This window comes from Cydia fagiglandana, chromosome 13 (assembly GCF_963556715.1).
Source record: "Cydia fagiglandana chromosome 13, ilCydFagi1.1, whole genome shotgun sequence".
Taxonomy (NCBI): domain Eukaryota; kingdom Metazoa; phylum Arthropoda; class Insecta; order Lepidoptera; family Tortricidae; genus Cydia; species Cydia fagiglandana.
Window position 1 is genome coordinate 5,820,528 of NC_085944.1, and position 22,393 is coordinate 5,842,920.

The following is a 22,393-nucleotide window of genomic DNA, read 5'->3' on the forward strand; positions in this document are numbered from 1 at the left end:
ATTATATTTAGTTTTCAATTAATTACTCTTAATGCAGGCCACACAAGTAACTATAAATCGTAGCGATTAAACTGTGCAGTCCGATTTGCGCAGTTTTATCTGCCGTGTGTATGACAAATCGTTGTCGATTATCGCTGATCTGCACAGTTTTATCGTTGCGTGTGGATGGCGATCGTTCATTTCGGCAGTACTTCACGTCGCTCGCTTGTGTGCGCACGTGGGTCATTATTCAATTAATTACATAAATGAAAAACGTAATGAAAACAAGTGCGAGTCGGACTCGCGCACGAAGGGTTCCGTACCATAAAGCAAAAAAAAGATGGAAAAAAATGCAAAAAGAAAACGGTCACCCATCCAAGTACTGACCACGCCCGACGTTGCTTAACTTTGGTCAAAAATCACGTTTGCTGTATGGGAGCCCCACTTAAATCTTTATTTTATTCTGTTTTTAGTATTTGTTGTTATAGCGACAACAGAAATACATCATCTGTGAAAATTTCAACTGTCTAGCTATCACGGTTCGTGAGATACAGCCTGGTGACAGACAGACGGACGGACGGACAGCAAAGTCTTAGTAATAGGGTCCCGTTTTACCCTTTGGGTACGGAACCCTAACATAAGAAGCTTGGCACATAAGAATTTGAAGCCCTTTCCTTTTGGAAAGTAAAGAAAGCGAATTAAACTAACATTTTACTACTATGATCCTGATAAATTAAACGAAAATGAAATGAAGATTAGAATGAACATTTAACAGATTTTCTACTTATTAATCTTATTATGGGTGATCAAATATACTGTTACTGTCTATCCTTCGGGGCCCCCTGAGGATTGCGGCCCTGGGCACAGGCCCCGTGTGCCCTTATGGTAAAGACGGTACTGAATTTAGTGCCAGTGACCTGATAGTAGGGTTCTCTGTTCGTAGCTTTGCTATTTTTTTATGTACGGGATTTTTCATGTTTTCGCCTACGCTCATAGCGCGTAGCACGCGCTGGCATTGAATGTGTTAATTTTATTTAATCGTATGGCTTTACCTACATTATACACATATAGAGAAATCATAAATCTAACTCCAGAGCAGTGGTGGGCAAACTTTCTTCATGAAGGGCCAAAACTTGAAGGAATTTCAGAGGCGGGCCAGATTTACAGCAAAAATGTATTTTTATTATATGGCTGGCCATATTATAAATTTTTTTAAATGACCGGCGGCGAGCCAGATAAAACCCTTTCGCGGGCCGAACCTGTCCCTTACTTTGCCCACCACTGCTACAGAGGGTTAACATGATGACATGGCGTTTCTTGGGTGAGCTTTGCGGAGATATATTGCGATATCGGAGGCGTGTGGAGGCACTAGGAACGTTCGATTTATCTGCACAGTCCGACTGCACAGTTTAATCGCTACGATTTATAGTTACGTGTGTAGCCGGCATAAGTAAATGTTAATATCATGAATGATAAACAAAGCTTGAATAGAAAACTTGTTACTTACTGCTAACTGGCCCTAATTCGATTCTAGTTAGGCAAAAGTTTGCAAGCAGATGTGCCCATTCTATAAGCCAAACATTTAAGCTGGCTTTGCAATCGATACAGGAAAAGTCCATCCTCGTTAATCTCTAGCCGCCCAGACGTCAAAAGTTGCCAAGAAAAATGCAATTTTGATATGTCAAAAATGAGGTTCAAATTAGAATGGAACAGGAGACCTTTTTATAGGTCTCTGGGCGGCTAGAGGTTAAGTTACACACGGCAAGCAGTATTGCTAATCTTCTAATTATTTCGTTACAAATAAAGTAATGAATGGTTGGTGCATTTGTAAACTGTTCGAGACACACTTCATCACACGAGCGAAATGCATTTAAAACCTCTTTCGATTGAACTTTGATCTCAAACGGTGTATTGCGCTAAAATGTACTTTCAGAGTTTATTTACAAGAGAATGGTGCTAATAAGTTAATTAAGATGAAACAGGAGCTGAGTTTTAAATATTTTAGGTAAATATACCCGTCCCGCTAACGGAAGCGGCACCTAAAAGTAGTGCGATAAGGACAAGGCGAAAAATCCTGCGTAAAAATCTCAAAAATCGAGGTTTCGTACTCCTCTGTTTCCTCCTCCAAAACTTAACCAATCGTAACCAAATTTGGAAATCTAAATGATTATGAAATTATCTGTGTCGGATTGTTTTGCTTTTTTGGCTAATTGATATCAGTTTTGAATGCCACGCCTCTCATTGCGGCATAGTCAATTAGGCCATTTTGGCCATTTTTGAAGGGTTCTAGCGCCTTAAAAAACAAAAATATCAAAAAAAGCAAAACGGTCCGACACAGATATTGACAATATTAATCTGTGTTGAAAAAATCATTGTTCTAGCTTCAAAAACCACGGAGGAAAACGAGGAGTACGTTTGTATGGAGAAATGACCACTCCTGTTGGCTCTGTGCCACGTTGAACGCAGCGCACAATGTCTATCGGAGACCGCGCCCTGAGGGGATGAAGGTAAATGATGAATCCCACCAAAACATAAATGTAAAAAAGGAGCCAATTTCAATACAAAAATTATGCTTGGCTGTTCTATGCAAAATCCAAATATGTATTTATAGGACCAAAATAACATTATAAACAAGTATTAAACTCTATTTCTTGGTTTATTGGATACCTATAACAATTGCTGTTATTTAAAAAAAAATTAGAGATCTTAAAGTAGGTTAGATTTGACTTGGCCAGTTTTCATTACATCGGTCATTTTATAAAGTTATTCAACATTAATATATATATTGTAATTCTGATAAAAACTGGCCAAGCCAAATCTAACCTAGTTTAAGATCTCACATTTTATTAAAATATAAAATATAATAATACATATATTGGGATAGTTTAAAAAAACTGTTTGTAACGGTTCCAACGCTACAATTGAAAAATATTTTTTGTACCAAGGCCATATAGTTAGATAGACCAGGCAAAATGATAAGTCACTTGATAAGACACGACACTTTCTTTAAAACTATATTAGAAGGCAAGATCGAAGCCGGGAGAGGAAGATGAAAACCACGAGCAAGCTATACACTACAACTAAAAGCAAAAGCAAAATGTCGTGTCTTACAGGGACCTAAAGAACTTGGCCGAGGACAACGAAAACTGACAAGAGCCATGCTCTTTAATTATGATTACCGTCGCCTTCCGTCATGCTGTCACTGCTCCGACGGCTCAGAACTTCTTCTTTGTACTCTCTGGGCTTCAATTCAATTGACGCATCAGGTCCTAGACCGAAAAAAAATCATAAAGTGTAAGGAAATTGAAATTGGATCAATTCGGGACAATGCGAATGTTTGTAGGTACAAACAACGCAACATATGATGCAGTGTTCCCTGTGTTCAAATACGTGCACAACAGAAGACCTCATAAGGGTGGTGCCCCCGGGGGTTAACCTCACGCCGCCCATACGTCAAACCTTGCCAAGCAAAATTAAATTTTATTTTGTTAACACAAAGTTCAAATTAGAATGGAACAGGAGACCTTTTTATAGGTCTCTGGGCGGCTAGAGGTTAAAGGTGGCAAGATATTGGCAATATATTATTTAGCTATGATCCCTTCACACGATAAGAAGAATAATTGAAATAAGTATTTTGTACGGATATTTCTCAGCACTCAGCAGACAGCAGCGGATACTGTCTCACGCCCATTGTTTAGAATAAGTAATTGTCATTTAGCGTAGGTCTCCGTTGCGGCTTGGCAAAAATCCCTTTCTATGTCCATATGTGACGTTCCACGGAAAAAGGTCTTATTCACGACGCTTCTATACGAATTTGAATTTGAATTTGAATTTGAATACGCTGCTACGCGTCGTAAGTGTCAACCGCCACAAGGTACCTTTAACCGTGGGATGTCACATATCTTCTCCTCTACAGGTCGCATTTCTCGACCGATTCTCGTGAAATTTTATGATTCAATAACTATATAGCATTTTTTATCGATTCTGTTTCAGAAAAAATTCTAAATGGCAAAGCCATGGGGGTTTCCGATGTCTACAGCTCACAGTGCCAGTATTAGTTTTAATTTAGGTTACACATTTAAAACACACACATCTGAAATCGTATCGAGGATATTATTATAAAGTAAATGTCAAAGAAGCGTGTACTGACTGGCCAAGGTGGTGTATTCTGCTAGGCAGTAGTCGTATCCGAAGGCGACTCCAGTGGCGATGGCAAGCGCGAGCGCGTACAGCACCATACAAATCACCCAGAAGCCCAGGACAAAGGTTAGCGTCCTGCAGGAATAAGCTTTTGTTATGTATCTTAGCGTTCCTTTTTCTGCAACCGATTGACATTTTGGCTAGGCCTCCAGTGCTACTGATTCAATTAAATATTAAGAGTGTTATACTACAAATGTAGGACTCAGTTGTGTTTTCAGGTAACGACATCGTATTAGGTATTAGATAAATGTAGGAATGGAACGTAAGGAGATAGCGTGAAACGGAACGTAAGGGAGAGAGAAGGATGACAAGAGGTGCGAAAGGGACGGAGAGAACGATTTGAATGGTGAGCGAGCAAACGTGCGTTAAGGTGTTAAATATTCTAAATAATTAGTTTTTCTTACTTAAATAAAACAAGTGAAGTTTAGTTTTGGTTTTTATTACGAGGCCTAACATAATCCCACATAATTTTGGGGGCTCGTCCGGGATTGCCTCGAAAAACCAAAAAGTTGAACGACGGTGGCACGTGGTCGTGCGCAACGCGTACCGGCGAAAAGGCGGCGGCGGTACCAGAACACGGCTAAAGATTGTTCTCCATTCCAACACGACGACACGACGCAAAAACGAAGTTGATGTACGACGATCAAGACGAAGATAGCATTTTGAATATTCTAAACACAGATATTCAAGACGAGAAAATGGCGGACGCGTGTGCTAGTCTTTTAAATCTCACTGTCATGACGGACAGTATCACGAAGTTTAGCGGCGATGATAAAGCACACACAGCGTCGAAATGGGCGCAAGATATAGAAGATAACTCAGAAATCTTCAACTGGACGGAGGCTCAGAAGCTCGTAGTGGCGCGTAGATCCTTGGTGGGCACGGCGGCGTTATGGTTACAGTCCGAGAAAACCTTTAAGAAGTACGACGAGCTCAAGGCGGCATTGCTTAAAGAGTTCCCGGATGCAATCAACACTAAGGAAATGCACGAGCTCATGGGCAACAGAAAGAAGAGAAGAGAAGAGTCTTGCTACCAATACATGCTCATTATGAAGGAGCTCGGTAAGCGAGCTAAGTTTCCGGATTACGTCGCGATACAATACATCGTTGACGGCATTACGGACTACGAACCGAATAAATCTATATTATACGGGGCTACTACTTATCCCGTACTCAAGGAGAAGTTGCTTTTGTATGAAAAAATGAAGACTAAAACGAAGAAAGAAGATAAAGAAGCTAAACCTAATAAGATAGAAAAAGACACGAAGCATAATAGTTCATCGTCATCATCCAGTCGAAAAAGGTGCTACAAGTGTGGTGAAGAAGATCATCTGGCGGTAACATGTACTAGAGGGGTGAAATGCTATTTTTGCAACGATTTTGGTCACATAAGCAGAGAGTGTCCAACGAAATCTAAGGAACGCGGCGGCGGCGGCGCCGGCGCGGCTGGCGGCTCAGCTGGCGGTGCGGATTCGTCGGTAAAGCAGTCTCGCATAAGCGGCGCGGGTGAGAAAGCGAGACAGCAAGCATCTCCGTCGGTAAATCAGCCTGCAGCGGTGGATATTCGTCGGCAGTCGGCCATGTTTGGAATTCTGGCCAATGAGGAGACAGACGTCAATATGGCGGATGACAGAGTTGACAGTTACCGGCAGGATGTAAATATTGCGACTAAAAATGACGATGCGAAGACGAAAACTTATAAGAAAAAGCCGATGAAGTCGATTAATTTGTGCGGAGTGGAAATATCGGCGTTAATTGATTCGGGCAGTGGATTCAACTTGATAAGTAAGGACTCTTTCGACGAACTTAAAGTGAAAATGTGCGATGACGATTCTGTGTTTACCGGACTCGGAATGAAAGATGTGTTTCCTTACGGCAAGTTCTACGCTAACTTGATTATCGACGAGACGCGCTATGACGATACTATATTTCACGTTGTACCTAATGATTGTATGCCGTATAAATGTATTGTAGGTCGGGAATTTCTTGACACTGTGACCATGGTTATGTGCAAAGGTTCCGTAAAGTTCTTGCCACTTGAGGATGAGGGATGGTTGGCGCGTGTGGAATGTGTGTGTGAGGTGTTCACTGTTTCAGATCACGTACGCGATGGTACCGTTAGGGAAGAGGTCGAGCGCCTGGTCGCCGAATACGAACCCGTGCAGACTAGGGAGGCGCCGATCGAGCTGAAAATCATTCTTAAGGATGACATTCCAGTGGCGCAGCGTCCCAGAAGGCTTTCCATAGTGGAGCAGAACATTGTAGAGGAACAGGTTAATGAGTGGATGCAAAAAGGAATTATACAGGTGAGTTATTCCGAATATAGTAGCCCGCTAGTCCTTGTCAAGAAAAAAGATGGTTCAACCAGAGTGTGTGTTGATTATCGATTGTTGAACAGTAAGATGGTTAAAGATGAGTTTCCCCTGCCACTGATTGAGGATTTGATTGACAAGTTGAGAGACGCTAAGTTGTTCAGTGTGTTAGACCTTAAAAATGGGTTTTTCCATTTAAAAATTAGTAAGGAGTCTGTGCCCTACACTTCATTTGTGGCCCATCACGGCCAATGGGAGTTCCTGAGAGCCCCTTTCGGGTTATCAGTCAGTCCGAAGTATTTCATGAGGTTCATTACCACTATATTTAAAGATTTGATGCAAGAAGGTGTAATGATGGTATTCATAGATGACATTATAATTCCAGCCCAGACGGAGCAAGATGCCCTGCTAAGGCTGCGACGGGTGTTGGAGGTTGCTGCGGAGTATGGACTTGAAATTAACTGGAAGAAGGCCAAGTTGATATGCCGAGAGATTGAGTACCTAGGCCATCTGGTTAAAGAAGGTGAAGTGCAGCCAAGTCCAGAGAAGGTGGAAGCAGTAGCGCGATACCCTGAGCCCAGGAATGTCAGGCAGATCCAAAGCTTCATCGGATTAACCTCATATTTCAGAAAGTATATAAGGGGCTATGCACAGATAGCCAGACCCTTAACAGATTTGATGAAAAAGGATGCAAAGTTTATTTTTGGTTCTGAACAGCAAGAAGCATTCAATATTTTGAAACAGAAGTTGACGAGTGAGCCGGTTCTCAAGATTTTCAACCCGAAGCTTCATACCGAACTTCACACAGATGCGTCAAGCCAGGCTCTGGCAGGTATACTTCTGCAGGCCAGTGAAGATGGAGAACTGCACCCTGTATACTATAGAAGTAGACGTACGAGTGAAGCAGAAAGTCGATATTCTAGCTATGAACTTGAAGCTCTAGCTATAGTGGAAAGTGTGAGGAAATTCCACCACTATCTGTTCGGTATCCATTTTAAGATTGTGACAGATTGTCAAGCATTTGAGCTCACTTTGAAGAAGAAGGAGTTGACACCAAAAGTGGCAAGATGGGTGTTACTACTGGACCAATATGACTATGAGATAGAGCATCGAGCTGGTGCCAAGATGCCGCACGCAGATGCGCTTAGCCGGAACCCATATGTGGCCGCAGTAGTAAGCCTACATGAGAAGATTGGTCAAGCTCAAGAAAGAGATGAGGAGCTCAATGCCATTAAACAGCTGATTTTGAAAGATGGGCGTTACAATGACTTTTATTTAGAAAATGACATACTATACAAAGGAGACCAACGGCAACTGGTGGTGCCTAAGGTAATGGAGAAAGAAGTAATCAAGAAGGTGCATAGTAACGGTCATTTTGCTATGAGAAAGATGAAGGAAGCTATAAGCAAAGATTACTACATAAGAAACATGGATAGGAAAATAGAAGAAGTAGTCACGAGCTGCATACCATGCTTATTAGCAACAAGAAAAGAGGGGAAGCAGGAAGGATTTCTAAATCCTATTGCTAAAGAAGGTACTCCACTGCATACTTTGCACCTGGATCACATAGGACCACTGACAGAAACGAAGAAGCTCTACAATCATATACTTACCGTTGTGGATGCATTCACGAAGTTTGTGTGGCTCTACCCGACGAAGTCAACATCCAGCGCAGAAGTAATCAGTAAGTTGCAGCTACAGCAGCAGACGTTTGGTAACCCCACACGTATTATCACGGATAGAGGTACAGCATTCACTAGTGGAGCGTTCCAGAAGTACTGTGAAGATGAAGGAATCCAGCATGTGACTATTACCACTGGAATAGCAAGGGCGAATGGTCAGGTAGAAAGGATGCACCGCATTATGATCCCAATGCTAACGAAGCTATGCATTGAAGACCAATCTACGTGGTACAAGCATGTCGGACGAGTACAGAGAGCTATAAACAGTACTTACCAAAGAAGTATAGATACCTCGCCATTTCAGCTGTTGACCGGCACTAGGATGAAGTGCAAGGAGGATGTCGAGATATTGAACCTTTTACAACAGGAAACCATATCCCAGTTCGATGAAGAAAGAGAAAGTCTAAGACAGAAAGCTAAAGAACAGATTCAGAAGATTCAAGAAGAAAATAAGAAAAGTTTCAATAGGAAGAGGAAAGAGAGCTACAAGTACGAGGTAGGCGATCTTGTCGCGATAAAGAGGACACAGTTCGGGCCAGGGCTTAAGCTCAAGCCAAAGTTCTTCGGACCTTATAAGGTAACCAAGGTGAAGCGTAACGACCGATATGACGTGGAGAAGTTGTACAGCGGCACAGAGGGTCCCAACAAGACAGCCACGTCTGCGGACTTCATGAAAAGATGGCCTGAGAAGGACTGCGAGTGATACAGGTAGTAGTCTAGCCCTTTTTCTCTTATTCCTTGATTGGCAAATTTTGTTTAATATAAAAGACGGACCTTTTGCATATAGAATTGATCTCATGTAAGAAATTCCTGGTTCCTAAATGTTTAAGTTAAGATGCATAATTTACGATGTTATTTTTTGGTTAAATGTTAAAGGCAGCTAAAATGTTAAAAAGTTGTAAAATGTTTCTATGCTACTTATGCTGTCAGCTATTTCCAGTATGTTTAAAATGTATGATGAGAGTTAAAAATATTAACAATGTTTTCTAAATTTCAGTAAATGTGGTGCCATATTAAAATGCTCAATTTCCTTAGATGTGTAGTAGAGGTGTTTAAATTAATAGTAACTCTTTAACTGACAGTATGGCACTTTGATGTAAAATAGAGTTAAGATACTTACCGTGTACTTACCTTTATGATGTTGAATGAATGATGAGCAGATGAATGAACGTGTGAAGCATATCTGAGGGCAGATGATGATGTGCAGGACAGCCGAGAATGTAGGAATGGAACGTAAGGAGATAGCGTGAAACGGAACGTAAGGGAGAGAGAAGGATGACAAGAGGTGCGAAAGGGACGGAGAGAACGATTTGAATGGTGAGCGAGCAAACGTGCGTTAAGGTGTTAAATATTCTAAATAATTAGTTTTTCTTACTTAAATAAAACAAGTGAAGTTTAGTTTTGGTTTTTATTACGAGGCCTAACATAATCCCACATAAATATTTATTCAATTTTACATATTATGTATGTATGTATAAAACTTAACAAACTTGGTATTAGATTGGCCAATTAGAAATTAAATAATTAACAAAGAACGAAAAATACCGTTTTCGTTCCCATACAAAAAATACCGTTATCCGACCCCTGAGAAATATACTCATTATTACAGTTATCAAAATCTTAACTTTTAAACTAGACTCCTAGTTCTAACTTGGCTGTAAAATGAACTGTAAATAATATTTGTATCAGTTCAACACCGCGGAGTTTTTTAATCACGGCTCTCAGAGCGTTTTAATAACCCCAGCCAGCCGCGGTATTGAAACTGTTCGAGCCTTCTGATACGCGCCTTTTTTATGTTTCTTTTTAACGCAGCCTGAATTAAAACACCATTTTGTAAAGCCTGACCAGTAATATATGATCACGCACCAAAACGCGGAATTGCGGAATTTCACTGGAACTATTTTTTTCATACTAAACTGGACTTTTACCCTATACATGAGGATAACAGCGCCCTCTTGACAATGATCATAATATTACTTTAGATAAAACGCAAAATAAATGCAACAACAATTTTATCATTTAAGAACACAATAATTAAAACCTGATTGAAACCAGTACGAAGACCACAGCAAATATGGTGTCAAAATGTATAGCTGATCACCTACTAAATACTTTCCAAATTAAATGTAGGTATATTCTGACTATCTGAATTATTTTGAAACATTAAGAGTAGAAGGCTGAAGGCATTTAGTAAATCAGAAAGTTGAAAGTAATTCAGTAAATCAGATTGTATGTATAATAATCAGCATCGAAGCGATACATTTTGAAAGGTACCTATCAACTTTACTAAGTTTGCCTTTTCAATGGTAATATAATTAATCATAATGGAATGTAATTAATCATTCCTTGTCACTTCTGATTACGTGAACAACTTGTCACCTATCTTAATGAGTTTCTGGAAAATTCGAATTCGAATTTCGAATGGCAAATTCGTTACTGAAGTGGTGCATAATTGTTTTCCATCGTATTTTCTTGGAAAGGTTCGTATTTGCCATGCTACTTCAGTCAACCTCAGTACTTTTTGTACCGAGACTGACTGAAATAGCAAGACACGTTCGTACGTTTCCGTCAAAATAGGATGGAAAATAATTAATATAATTATGCACTACATCTGTATTGTCTTAGAGATTCGGCCGAGCTTCTCCTTCTGGTCTCCTCTCATTGACAATCATAAAATAATAATTAACAAGATTCTTACCGTATCTCTGTGGTAGGAAATGACATCGCAAACTTAATTTATTCGTACAGTGGTAAGAGGTAGGTCGGTAGAGGTAGGTAGGTCACGATGCCTACTAATTAAATTAAACTTAATTAAATCTTCAGACTATAATTATTTGGTTAGGGAAATTAAGTCGTTTATATGTACTTGTGATTTTCTCATTTGCTATTCTAAATTAAAAGCAGAGACAAAACTATTTTAAGTATGGATGAATCAAGGACATAATATTCCATATACGAGTACCTATACATATATTAACCTTATCGATGGGCTAGTAGAAATGTTTTTTTATTATTATTATTTATATAATATTTAGAAACGCAATCTTTGGCTTGTACTTATTACAGACACAGCACATTAAACACAAGTAAATAATAATAGTATTTTTATCTATTGTATAATATTTTCTTAACAAACTTCCAAACTGTTGATCTAAAAATTATATACTCGTATTTATACAGGAAAATTTTCACAATGAGCACTATCATTTGATATTGGTTTTTGATGAAATGATGACAATTCTATCACTCCAACATCTCCTGAAATCTATAATACCACGTCAATGCCCGTATTACGGCCTGGCCACGACATTGGTCTAAGGCGATCGGCGGGGCGGCGGGCGGGGCGGAAAACGCGAGCGACCGCCAGGCATGCCACGTACTTTCAGTAGCGGCGGCAGCGACTAGGAGCGGCTGGGACGTAGACGTATTTTAAGCATGTTTTTAGGGTTCCGCACCCAAAGGGTAAAAGGGACCCTATTACTAAGACTTCGCTGTCCATCCGTCCGTCCGTCCGTCCGTCCGTCCGTCTGTCACCAGGCTGTATCTCACGAACCGTGATAGCTAGACAGTTGAAATTTTCACAGATGATGTATTTCTGTCGCCGCTATAACAACAAATACTAAAAACAGAATAAAATAAAGATTTAAATGGGGCTCCCATACAACAAACGTGATTTTTGACCAAAGTTAAGCAACGTCGGGAGTGGTCAGTACTTGGATGGGTGACCGTTTTTTTTTTGCTTTTTTTTTGTTTTTTTTTTGCATTATGGTACGGAACCCATCGTGCGCGAGTCCGACTCGCACTTGCCCGGTTTTTTTTTCAAAAGTGCCTAGAATATATTTCATTGTTTGTCAATAAGTGCATGGGCTAAATACAGGACGACAAATTTATTTACATCTAGTTTAGTATTTTATGTATTGTGTATAGAAATCACCCAGAAAAAAAACTAGTAGGTACAAGAGAATGAGTGTGGAGACGTTACAACATACTTAAAGACGCGAAAGTACATTTAAATTTTCAATAATAAACACTTCCGTGTCCATGTCGCTCGAAGAAAAAACAAAATGTTTTGTTCCGCATCGCATCGCGCGATCCGTCTCGCCGCCTAGGTCGGTCGCGCCGCTCTAAAGTCGTGGCATCACCCGCGCTGCCCGATACAAATGTTCGAGTCGCGCCGCTCCCCGCTCGTCGCCGCCGCCGGTCGCCCGGTGCACGCCGCGCGCGTTGCCGCTCGGCGACAAGGCTCGTGGCATGCATTATGCGTCGCCGGGTTATTGTTTTTGCGACTTACCGCCGGTCGCCGCCGCCGATCGCCATAAGCGGGCCACTCACACACCTGCCGCAGGGGCAATATTGGAATTGGACCCTTAATTGCCTCCTTAATTGTGATGTGTGTAGAGAAGCAGGGGCAATTTTTAGATTGGGCCTGCAGCAGGGCGGCAGGGGCGCAAGACCTTCCTAGCTCCCTAGATTGTATCTACCGCCCTGCTAGGTTGTTACATGTGTAGTACGATTGGGGCAATTCCTGTCAGTTCATTGGCGACTACCGAACCAAACGGACCAATCCTTTGGTGCTTTGATAACACAGGAGCCATTCTCGTCGACGTGCTTTCAGCGGGACTATCACTTACACACTGAGTGGCAGGCTAGTGTGTAGAAAACAACCTAAAATTGCTCCGACCGCCGTGCGACCGGTATTGTCCCTGCGGCAGGTGTGTGAGTGGCCCGCTTTAGACCAATGTCGTGGCCAGACCGTTAGTGAAGACGGCCGTTTACATGCGTAATACTGAATGTATTTGTGCTCCGAAATTCAGAAAAATTGAATACAAATGTGTTTAGATCCCCTGCCTCGGATATAAGAGGCTTAGCATATTCGCAGTTGAATTGCCATTTTCTGACTATTTTGTTTACTCACGTAGTTAAAGAGGCAGATTCTCTGTCAACAATTTGATGACTCACTCTGATCACTGAGCACCAATCAGCTTTACCGGTTCATGCTGATTGATGCTGACATTGCTGACGAAATGCAATCAGCCCTCTGATTCGATTCGATTGTTGAAAGAGAATCGGCCTCGTATTTTTTTCCGAAATTCTATCCTCTGTTCTCTTCTGTGTGTGTGTGTCCTGTGTTCTGTTCTGTGTTTATGTTTATTATTTCTATTATTTTTTTCTCGTATTTTTTTCGTTGTTGGCCTACCGCCAACAACGAAAAATAAAAATTCGTTATCTGCCTCTTGTATATTCGGATGGTGTTTAGCAAAAATCTGTCCACCAACCCACATTCATTTTGCAATAAAATGTCAACTTTAAGCGTCATTTTTTGAATTGATATCTTATTGCGTAATTGGGTAGGCCCTTTGGAGTCGTTTCATATTTCACTCGCACTTATTGATGTTGAGATTCTGATGACACATCCCACGTGTCAATCATGGTCGTATCAAAATGTGATGAATACCATGTCAAATAATTATAACAGAATCAGTCTTTAAGTTAGTTTGATCACGTTAAAGATTATATTATGATACGAAATCGAAATTAATTTTGCGGTTAAATGTTACTTGTTCTCCGGGTAAATGTTGACTATTTGTATTTCATAATTTCATCGATAGGAGGAAATTTCGCAGACGATAAAGGAATACACGATACACGTGGAGCCGTTATTGGGTAAATAGGTATATATATATTTAACTGCAGAAGAGTCGAAATTTTGAATTTTGAAGATTCACTGCCAAAGGTTGAAGAGATTATACAGAGAAGCTGTTATTAAGAATTAACTTCCCCTTAAGAAATTGGGATACATAAATCAATATAATGTATTCGCTGTATTTACATAGAAATGTGTTTATGAATTAGTCTACCATGAATATGTTTTTGTTCAGAAAATTCATGAATGTCGAGCTAATACTTTCTAAAAGTGAACTTTGGTCTAATCATCATCCTCCCAGTGTTGTCTCGGTTTTTGATACGGCTTATAGGAGCCTGGGGTCCGCTTGGCAACTAATACTGGATACTAACCAACTTCCAAAAAAAGTGGATATAATATAGGTAGGAAAAAAACCGGACTAGATTTAATTTATTATGCCAGTTGGGTATTAGTAGAGTAAATCATCATCATAAAATTCATAAATAGTAAAAAAACTAAGATCACGCAAGTTTTAAGGATATGGCGGGACGACTTGGACGCATTTTATCCAGATTGGCGGCATACACACGACAGGGTTGAGTGGAGGAAAGGAGGGGAGGCCTTTGCTCAACAGTGGGAGACTAAACTAGGCTAACAAAAAAAAAGATTATATAAATATTGCCATACCTTTGGATAAGACTGAGAGACCACTTAATAAAACCGAATATGCAGCACATCTCAAGAACAGCTGATCATTAACAAAGGCGCTTCCGGCTGCACTTCTCCGTGTCTAAATATTCCATTGCAAGCATTAGCAGAAACTCTAAAATAAAATGAAATACTTATTTACGATACAAGTGCGGAAAAGAGGAAATATGAAACGAGTGGCGATAAATTAAAACACGACCGAAGGGTGTGTTCTAACTCGACACGTGTTGCGAATTACCTACTCGCACGTGTATCGTACAACGTGTTACAGTACATATGACACTTTAAACTTTAACCATACGCACGAAAAGTCCTAGGACCATATGTAATGTAAATATTATTAATATTAGCCTAGACTAGGTTAGGTCTGAAAAAGAACCTTCTTGACAAAACCCTAGTTTTTAGAAATCTGATAGTTTTTTTGTCATATTATGAAATTATTCCAGGAAATATTGTAATATAACCAGTGTTTTTTTCATGCTTAATGCCCGTTAAGTAGTAGACTTTATTCAGTTGTAATAAGGTTTTAGAATCGTCAGTGAACAATATGTATGAAGTAAATCTAACAATATGAATGCTATTATGCTAAGTATAAATATGGTACGGTACGTGGTGGTGGTACGGTAGGTCCTGAAACTAAAAAAAGTTCTCAAAATCCTAGCACCAGGCAACCCCAGCCTCTTTAAAACGGGCAAAAATGTAAATGGATCATTCATGAGTCGCCCATTGTGGTGTGAGCGAGCTCATTCTGTATGCACTCGGTTTGGTGACAAATGGTCGAAACAATAAACTGCGGCTTTGTTAATTTTTCAAGTGGAGCCTAGATGGGTGATTCTCCTTTCCTATTGTAGTAGTATTAGTAGTTAACACTTTATTGCACAAAACAAGTACATAACACAGAAAGAATACGGTAAATGTGTACAAAGGCGAAATTATCCCGTTAAGGGATCTCTTCCAGCTAACCTTTAAGTAACTGAGAGATATATATGAAATTGTCTATTCCTTTCCTGGGGGTTTTGATAAGATGACAATATTGTTTTGATTTTTCCCTCTATATACATTTAATAATCTACCTTGATGCAAAATTTCAAGTTTCTAGGTCACCTGGAAGTGGGTTAGGTTTTGATCAATTTTTGAGTCAGTCAGTGACAAAAATAGCGGTTTTTAAACGTTAATTTGTCAATGACTGTTCGAGATACATTTATGAAATTGAAAATTGTATTTTAGGGCTTTGAGGCTTGAATAAATATGCCAAATTTCATGTGTGTAGGTTAAATAGGTTTCAAGTTGTGAAGGGGTCAAAAGTAGCACGAAATGGTTCGTGTAATATTTACACACGGTTGCTGCGTTGCCAGCTTCGTTTTCTTTGAACTTGCTTGGACACGCTACCGGGTGTCTAGATAGAGATATCGATTGAAAGTCATCAGGTTATCGTTTTGATATTTTACAAAAGGAAACCCTAAAAAAAACATGCAGTATATTCTGAATTGCAGCTCAGTGCAACTCTAGCTAATTCAATAGAACGACTACCACTGCTCTTAGCGTTTTCTTAATCATGTTCCAGCTCCCGTATACAAACACTACTGGAAATGCAGTCAACTAATTGAATTTAAGAAGAAACTTACAAACTAATGAAGTTAGGTATTTACAAACAGCAAATACACGACGTTTTATGTAATAATCTGTAAGAGCAGTTGTTTTGAAATGTGAAACAGTGCCCATTGTGATATTCAAACTATACAAATTTAACATGAAATTGATATTGATTTGATATAATTCGGACGGCACGAGCGAGCCACACTGTGAGTGATCTCAAATCAATATGAACTGTTTAAATTTGTTGTGTCGTTTCAGTATTTAACTATTTATATCTTACAAAACATGAAATTATAAATTACAATCCGCATTGTCTGTGTCGTAAACGGGACGAGGCATGTGAAGTCTTAATGTTGATGTTATTTGTGACGTCCCACGGGTAAAGGTACCTTATGGCGGTTGGCGCTTAGGTTATTATTAACGCCGCTCCAATAATATTGCGGCGCTATGCGATGTAAGCGCCAGCCGCCGTAAGGTACCTTTTGCCTTGGAACGTCACATTTTATTTATAACTCACGTAAAATTACGAAAGAAGCCTAATGAAGTTTGGCATATCTTGTTACGTGAAGGGATTTAAACGTAATTGTTTATGATGTGCCGTACGAGGCTCCTTGAAGCGTGAAGAACAAGATTATACGGAATCGAGGCCTATTCATGAATGTAAAATAACACAAACAATTGAATTTTAAGTTAAAATCCCGCGCCCGAAGACGCGTTACAGCTAAATTGTTCAGGTTTTTGGACTGAAAGGTTGACTTTCTGATTTTTTAAAGAGAAAAACAAAAATATCCTTACTTTATGTGTAAGGAAGGACGCTAGGGGACCATTGGGCAGTCGGGAGGGGGGCACCCCCTTGTAGTATGTCACGATTTAAAAGAGGGTACCCAAGACTGCCCAATGGTCCCTTGCCTCCCCTACTCTAAGCTTTTTTTACCATTTTGTCGGCGTGATTGATTTGTATGGGAAAATTAGGTAGGTACCTACAGCGACCAATGAGCTAAGCCGCGGGTGGATGACAGGCAGATAGATAGACGGACACAACTAAATTATAAGGGTTCCTGGTTGACTACGGAAGTCTCAAAAGGAAGGGGAACAATAAGAAATTTTGAGAAACTATATTATTATTGGGTTTGTTTTTATTCTCCGCGAGGGATTTTTCATACAGATGTGGTTTATGTTCGTAAATAGTAAATGTTATCCTGGTATTTATAAAACTCCAGCCGCAAAAATTTTAAACAATTACATGTAAAATTTTAATGGATACAGAACAGATTTATAGACATACCTAACTACTTGGTAATGATTAAATTTGACTCACCGCAATCTAATAGTTTAATTCCATTCAAGTTGTATAAACGCTTTACCTACCTAACAAAATAAATAAAGGGAAGGAAAGGTTTATTTACATGATTTACATTTGAAGTCAAACGACTACTGACAATACAATAGGTATTCATATCTTCTGACATTCTCTTTCATAGAGATAGAAGAGACATTTAGTCATCAAACCTATTTAAAGTATAGACTACAGAGGATTACAGAAAGATTTTATGTTACAGAGAGACCAAGAATAGCCTGCAGCGATTTTTATAGCCCACGCGGTTTAAGTGTTATTATACGTCATAATTTCATAGAAGTTTGACGTTTAAAATAACACTTGCACTGTGTGGGCTATAAAAATCGCTGCAAACTTTTCTTGGTCTAACTCTAGAACATTAATAAAAAACAAATAACAAATAACTAAAAGCGACACATGGTGGCAACACCAGTTTTAATGTCAAACATATGTAAGTTGTCAGATCAGGGTTATTTTGTAAAGTGTTTGTCAACACAAATTAATTTTAAATACATTTCTGTGTTAAATTATTTAGTTTCAATCAAGTTTCAATCGAAAACACAAAACAGTAAGCGCCAAAAAGAATAAAAAAGCACAAAGTCCGGAGGATACCTAATAGGTATACCTACTTAAACCGTGAATTTAAATTGTACGCACAGCAAAAATGGTTGTTCACAATTTCAAGTTTGTATCATATGATCAGTTTTAAAGGTGTTCACGACTGAAAAGCTGAAATGGGTATGTATTTTGTAAAAAAAAATACATTTATCCTTCCTTTTGAATTAAAATATACATAGTTTAAATGAGATCCATATTGAGTAAACTCCTCATAAAGCGTTATTCGCATGTTCATGTACAAATCAAGTATGCGTTTAAAAAGTGATATTTGAGAAGTGGTAAGTATTGTTTTTTATAGTTTATTCAAGTAGGCATATTACAATGCGCTTATGAATGTCAAATAAACCTTTACCGGCTCCAACCGTACACCTCTGCCCCGAGAAGATTTAATACCCCCCTCAATTGGAGGAGGGTATCCCAATATGGGACCGGCAACAAACTCGGCGGGACACATCTTTTCAAAGCATTATTACATCTTATAATTAACATGCATTACGAGTAATTAAGAAAAATACAATTTAAATTACTATAGAATTCATGCAATTATACTCAGTGAGTACATAACTTTATAGAATTTGATATAAAAAAAAATAAACATATATGTACATGAAATCATACAAATACGTAGCTCTTTCAGAAAACATATCAAATTCTTACAAAAGGAAAAGAATATAAAATCAATAAAAGAAATTTAAGCCACCACTATTACTATTATTGCCATAACCATAAAATTATAAACATAACTATGTATCCCCTAGCCTTCATTGGGCTAATTGTGATTGCTATGAGGTTGCACTATAGTAACAAATGTAATAATAATGGTATTTCAAACTGTTATTTCAATTACAGTTAGTATCTTCTGTTGAACGTCGTTTTATTAATGATCCAAGCAAGTTTCCACTCGAGCAGACGATCTGACACGTCCCAAGTTATTAAAACGTGTAAGTAGTTCATTTACATGAGGGTGGAATTGTTATGAACAACATCAAAGAGGGAATCGTGGAATAGAAAACACTATTTAAATAAGTAAATGTACATGAAGTCACGTAGTTTATTGCTGATATTAAAGCAATATGTCGCGGAGTCAATATTGAACGTTTTGCGACACGCACATCTATGGCTCGCGAACGTGAAATGTACACGCACTGTAATTAAAACACATGTATTACTTACCTTTATATTTGGTGGACATATAACAGAATGAAATATCTACTATATTAATTCTACCTCTTCTCTAAACTGGTAAGTTTTAGACCTCCTTACCTGTGCGACCTGTAATAAAATTCAATAACTTAACTGACAGATTATACTGTTTTCTTTAAAGCATTCACGGCTATGGTTCGTTTTTTTTTGCATTACAAATAAAGTAAACAATCTTGATGTGTCTTTTTACTGAAAAACACGTTTTAAAAATAAGTCACGGCAAATATTTAACAATTATAAATCTAATACGATCACTTATATTCTTCTGCTTTCATAAGTTATCGTTACTGATTTTAAAAAGTGTTTTTCAATAAAAGACATGTCAAGATCGCTTACCTTATAATGCTAAAAAAACGAACTTTAGCTCTTATCTAGCAACAGGCTACGTTCATATCCGATATCGCGAGTTTTCCGTTTTAAAGCGAAAAGCGCCTACTAACAGAACACCCGCCTAGCGGGTCGCTGGCAGTCAATGTGTTCAATTTTTGAACCTTCTGATCCTAAAAGGCAATTCTCTTTGATTGGTACTAAAATTAATGAAGTAAATATTTGCACCCCTATTGAATATTATAACGTAACTAAAACACATGTTCACTAATTAACCTAAAATTAAAATAACTCTCTGTATCAGTTTGGTAATAACTTTCCTTTATTTAAATTGCTGTAGGTATTATTAAAGTATCTTTCTAACTCCTACCGAAAATACGAAGGAAAACAATTATACACTTCCCTTAGGTATATTAAGCAAATTTTTGACGTATCTGAAAGTTCGAATCAGCCCGCGACACTTGTAAAACTTCATTTCACGTTTTGTAAAAACAAATCAAAGCATGGTCGCGCTTTGAAATAACTTTATTCATTTACGAATTCACGAGAATCACGTGCGCTAAAACATTAAAATGCCAGTCTACAGGTAAAAACGTTAATTGACAATACTGAAGTGTATACCGACTGTGTTCAGGCTCAGTCCAACTCGCGTCGCTTGGCTGGCCGGTCGTCCCGCCCGCCCTACGTTCCGATTCGTATTTCGAATCTATCGCAACCGCGAACATGTGAATCCAAATTGAAAACTTTTAAAAGTAATAAGACTTCTTTTGAGTGACTTTTGGAGGCTTTAGTGATATTCGCGTGTATAAAAGCAATTAAGGTCTGACTCGGATTTTCTTCTTAAGGTAAGTAATTTGAATTTCTTGGGTTCGTTAAGCTAAGCGTCTTAAAGTACTTATGCGGTATTTTACTTAACAGCTGCCGGGTGTAGATTATTTTTATAATTGGTCTTTTACTTTTCCTTAATAAAAATACTGCTGTTACTCGTACTTAAGTGCACTTCATAAGGGAAAAAAAACTGATGTAAAATTATTTAGCTATCGTTGTTATTCTTTGTAGCAAATAAAAAAAAGTTGTCAATAAGAACTTTAGATAAAACACTGTTATTGTTTCATAATTAATATCAATTTTATGTACAAAGGAGGTTCCTCAGATGAGACAGTACGTTATAAGTGTTATAACTAATTACGAGATAGTCCAGGGCGGTTGGTAATTATTTATTTATTTCATTTATTTATTTTTCTTCTTAGGCTAGGTCATTTATAACATGAATATAAAAGTAAAATACAAAAACACATAAAAAACAACAAAAAACAAGTATAAACACATTATAAAAAACCTAACCTAGGGTGCCGCCAGCAGCGGGGCAGGGCCCAAGCTGCCGGTGGTCAGGGCCGCAGAGAGAGGAACCGGCGGACTATCCGCGCCGTGTCCAAGATCACCGCCTTCTGCATCTGACCCTTGATCCAACCACCTAGCGAGAGTCTCTCAAGATGTCGGTCGAGACTCTTCGCTATTAGACCGTTCACTGAAACGACTATCGGGACAATGATCGTCGAATCAACATCCCACATAGCGGTTATCTCGTGAGCCAAGTCTAGGTACTTAATGGACTTGTCCTTCTCGGCTTTCACGAGATTCTCATCATGGGGGATGGTGATGTCAACGAGCACGGCCCGACGTTGCGATCGATCTATTATCACGATGTCAGGCTTATTGGCTACAATAGTCCTGTCAGTGATGATAGATCGATCCCAATAGAGCGTGGCACGACCATTCTCGAGAACAGGCGCAGGTAAGTACTTGTAGTACGGTACTTCGCGGTCCACAAGGCCGTATAGAAGAGCAAGTTGCTGATGAATAATCCTGGCTACGAGATTATGTCTGTGCAAGTACTCACCGTTAGCAAGATGAGAACAACCGGAAATGATATGCCTGAGTGATTCTCCGGCATTATGTGATTATTTATTTATTATTACATACCCATTTCTCGTACATACATATACTACCAACATAAATCAATTCGCTTGTTTAAAAATGGTTTAAAGTGAGTACATAATTTCGTTGGAGCATGCTAACAATCCCGTGGGAAAGAGGAGGCCGGTCCGCGGTCGTTAGTTAACGTAGCGTTCGTCGGCTCTCATAATATTGAACTACAGACAGTCCTTGTGATTACCTATCTGAAAAGCTGCCAAAGTTATTACTAATATACTTAAGGGCAATGAAAAATGAAAATGTCCATGGCCTGCAGTGCCCGGGGCGGCATTTCGAAATGTTTAATCAAACATTTTGTAATTCCAGAATTGATTTAGGTATACCAGAATAAAATCTCTCTCAAGCGTTTGTTCATGAAGAATGTTTCATTCAAATTCAAAAATCATCCACTAATTTTGGTGTTCCCATGGTGCCCCTAATGTTTTCCAGTTTTTCCCCTGTAATGTTAAGTCAACAGTTGATTAATTGATAATGAAAAACTTAGCATTATATGTATAGATAAAGCCGATTTGAAAAATGGCTAGTTTACTTTATTTTCTAGTTGTATTGTACAGTTGCCATCAGATATATTAGAGCGGCCAAGGTGTTCAAAATACCTAACCGTGCACTTTAAGGTCTTGATAATAGATAGAGGCTCTGTTCAGATCTTTGTGAACACCTTGGCCGTTCCAATATAATTATATGATGGATGGAGACTGTAGCTATATCACAAATTTAAACTACTACCTATCACTATAAGAATTTATATCGTTGGTATTACCTATTTTAATTTATCGGAAACACGAAGTAAATTCTGTCCCCGCTAAAGAACAAG

The 22,393-nt window shown here is 38.8% G+C and overlaps 1 protein-coding gene and 1 long non-coding RNA gene across 2 annotated transcripts in view; both read left to right on the forward strand.

The window, feature by feature from the left end:
- Positions 1–17,028: 17,028 nt before the first annotated feature.
- Positions 17,029–22,393, forward strand: part of LOC134670121 (uncharacterized) — a 385,516-nt gene continuing 380,151 nt past the window's right edge. Inside the window, exon 1 of the long non-coding RNA XR_010099017.1 lies at positions 17,029–17,057. This is a non-coding gene — a long non-coding RNA (uncharacterized LOC134670121). The remainder of the gene's footprint in view (positions 17,058–22,393) is intronic.
- Positions 20,223–22,393, forward strand: part of LOC134670093 (uncharacterized) — a 165,675-nt gene continuing 163,504 nt past the window's right edge. Inside the window, exon 1 of the mRNA XM_063527779.1 lies at positions 20,223–20,429. The gene's annotated coding sequence lies outside the window, so the exon portion shown is untranslated. The remainder of the gene's footprint in view (positions 20,430–22,393) is intronic.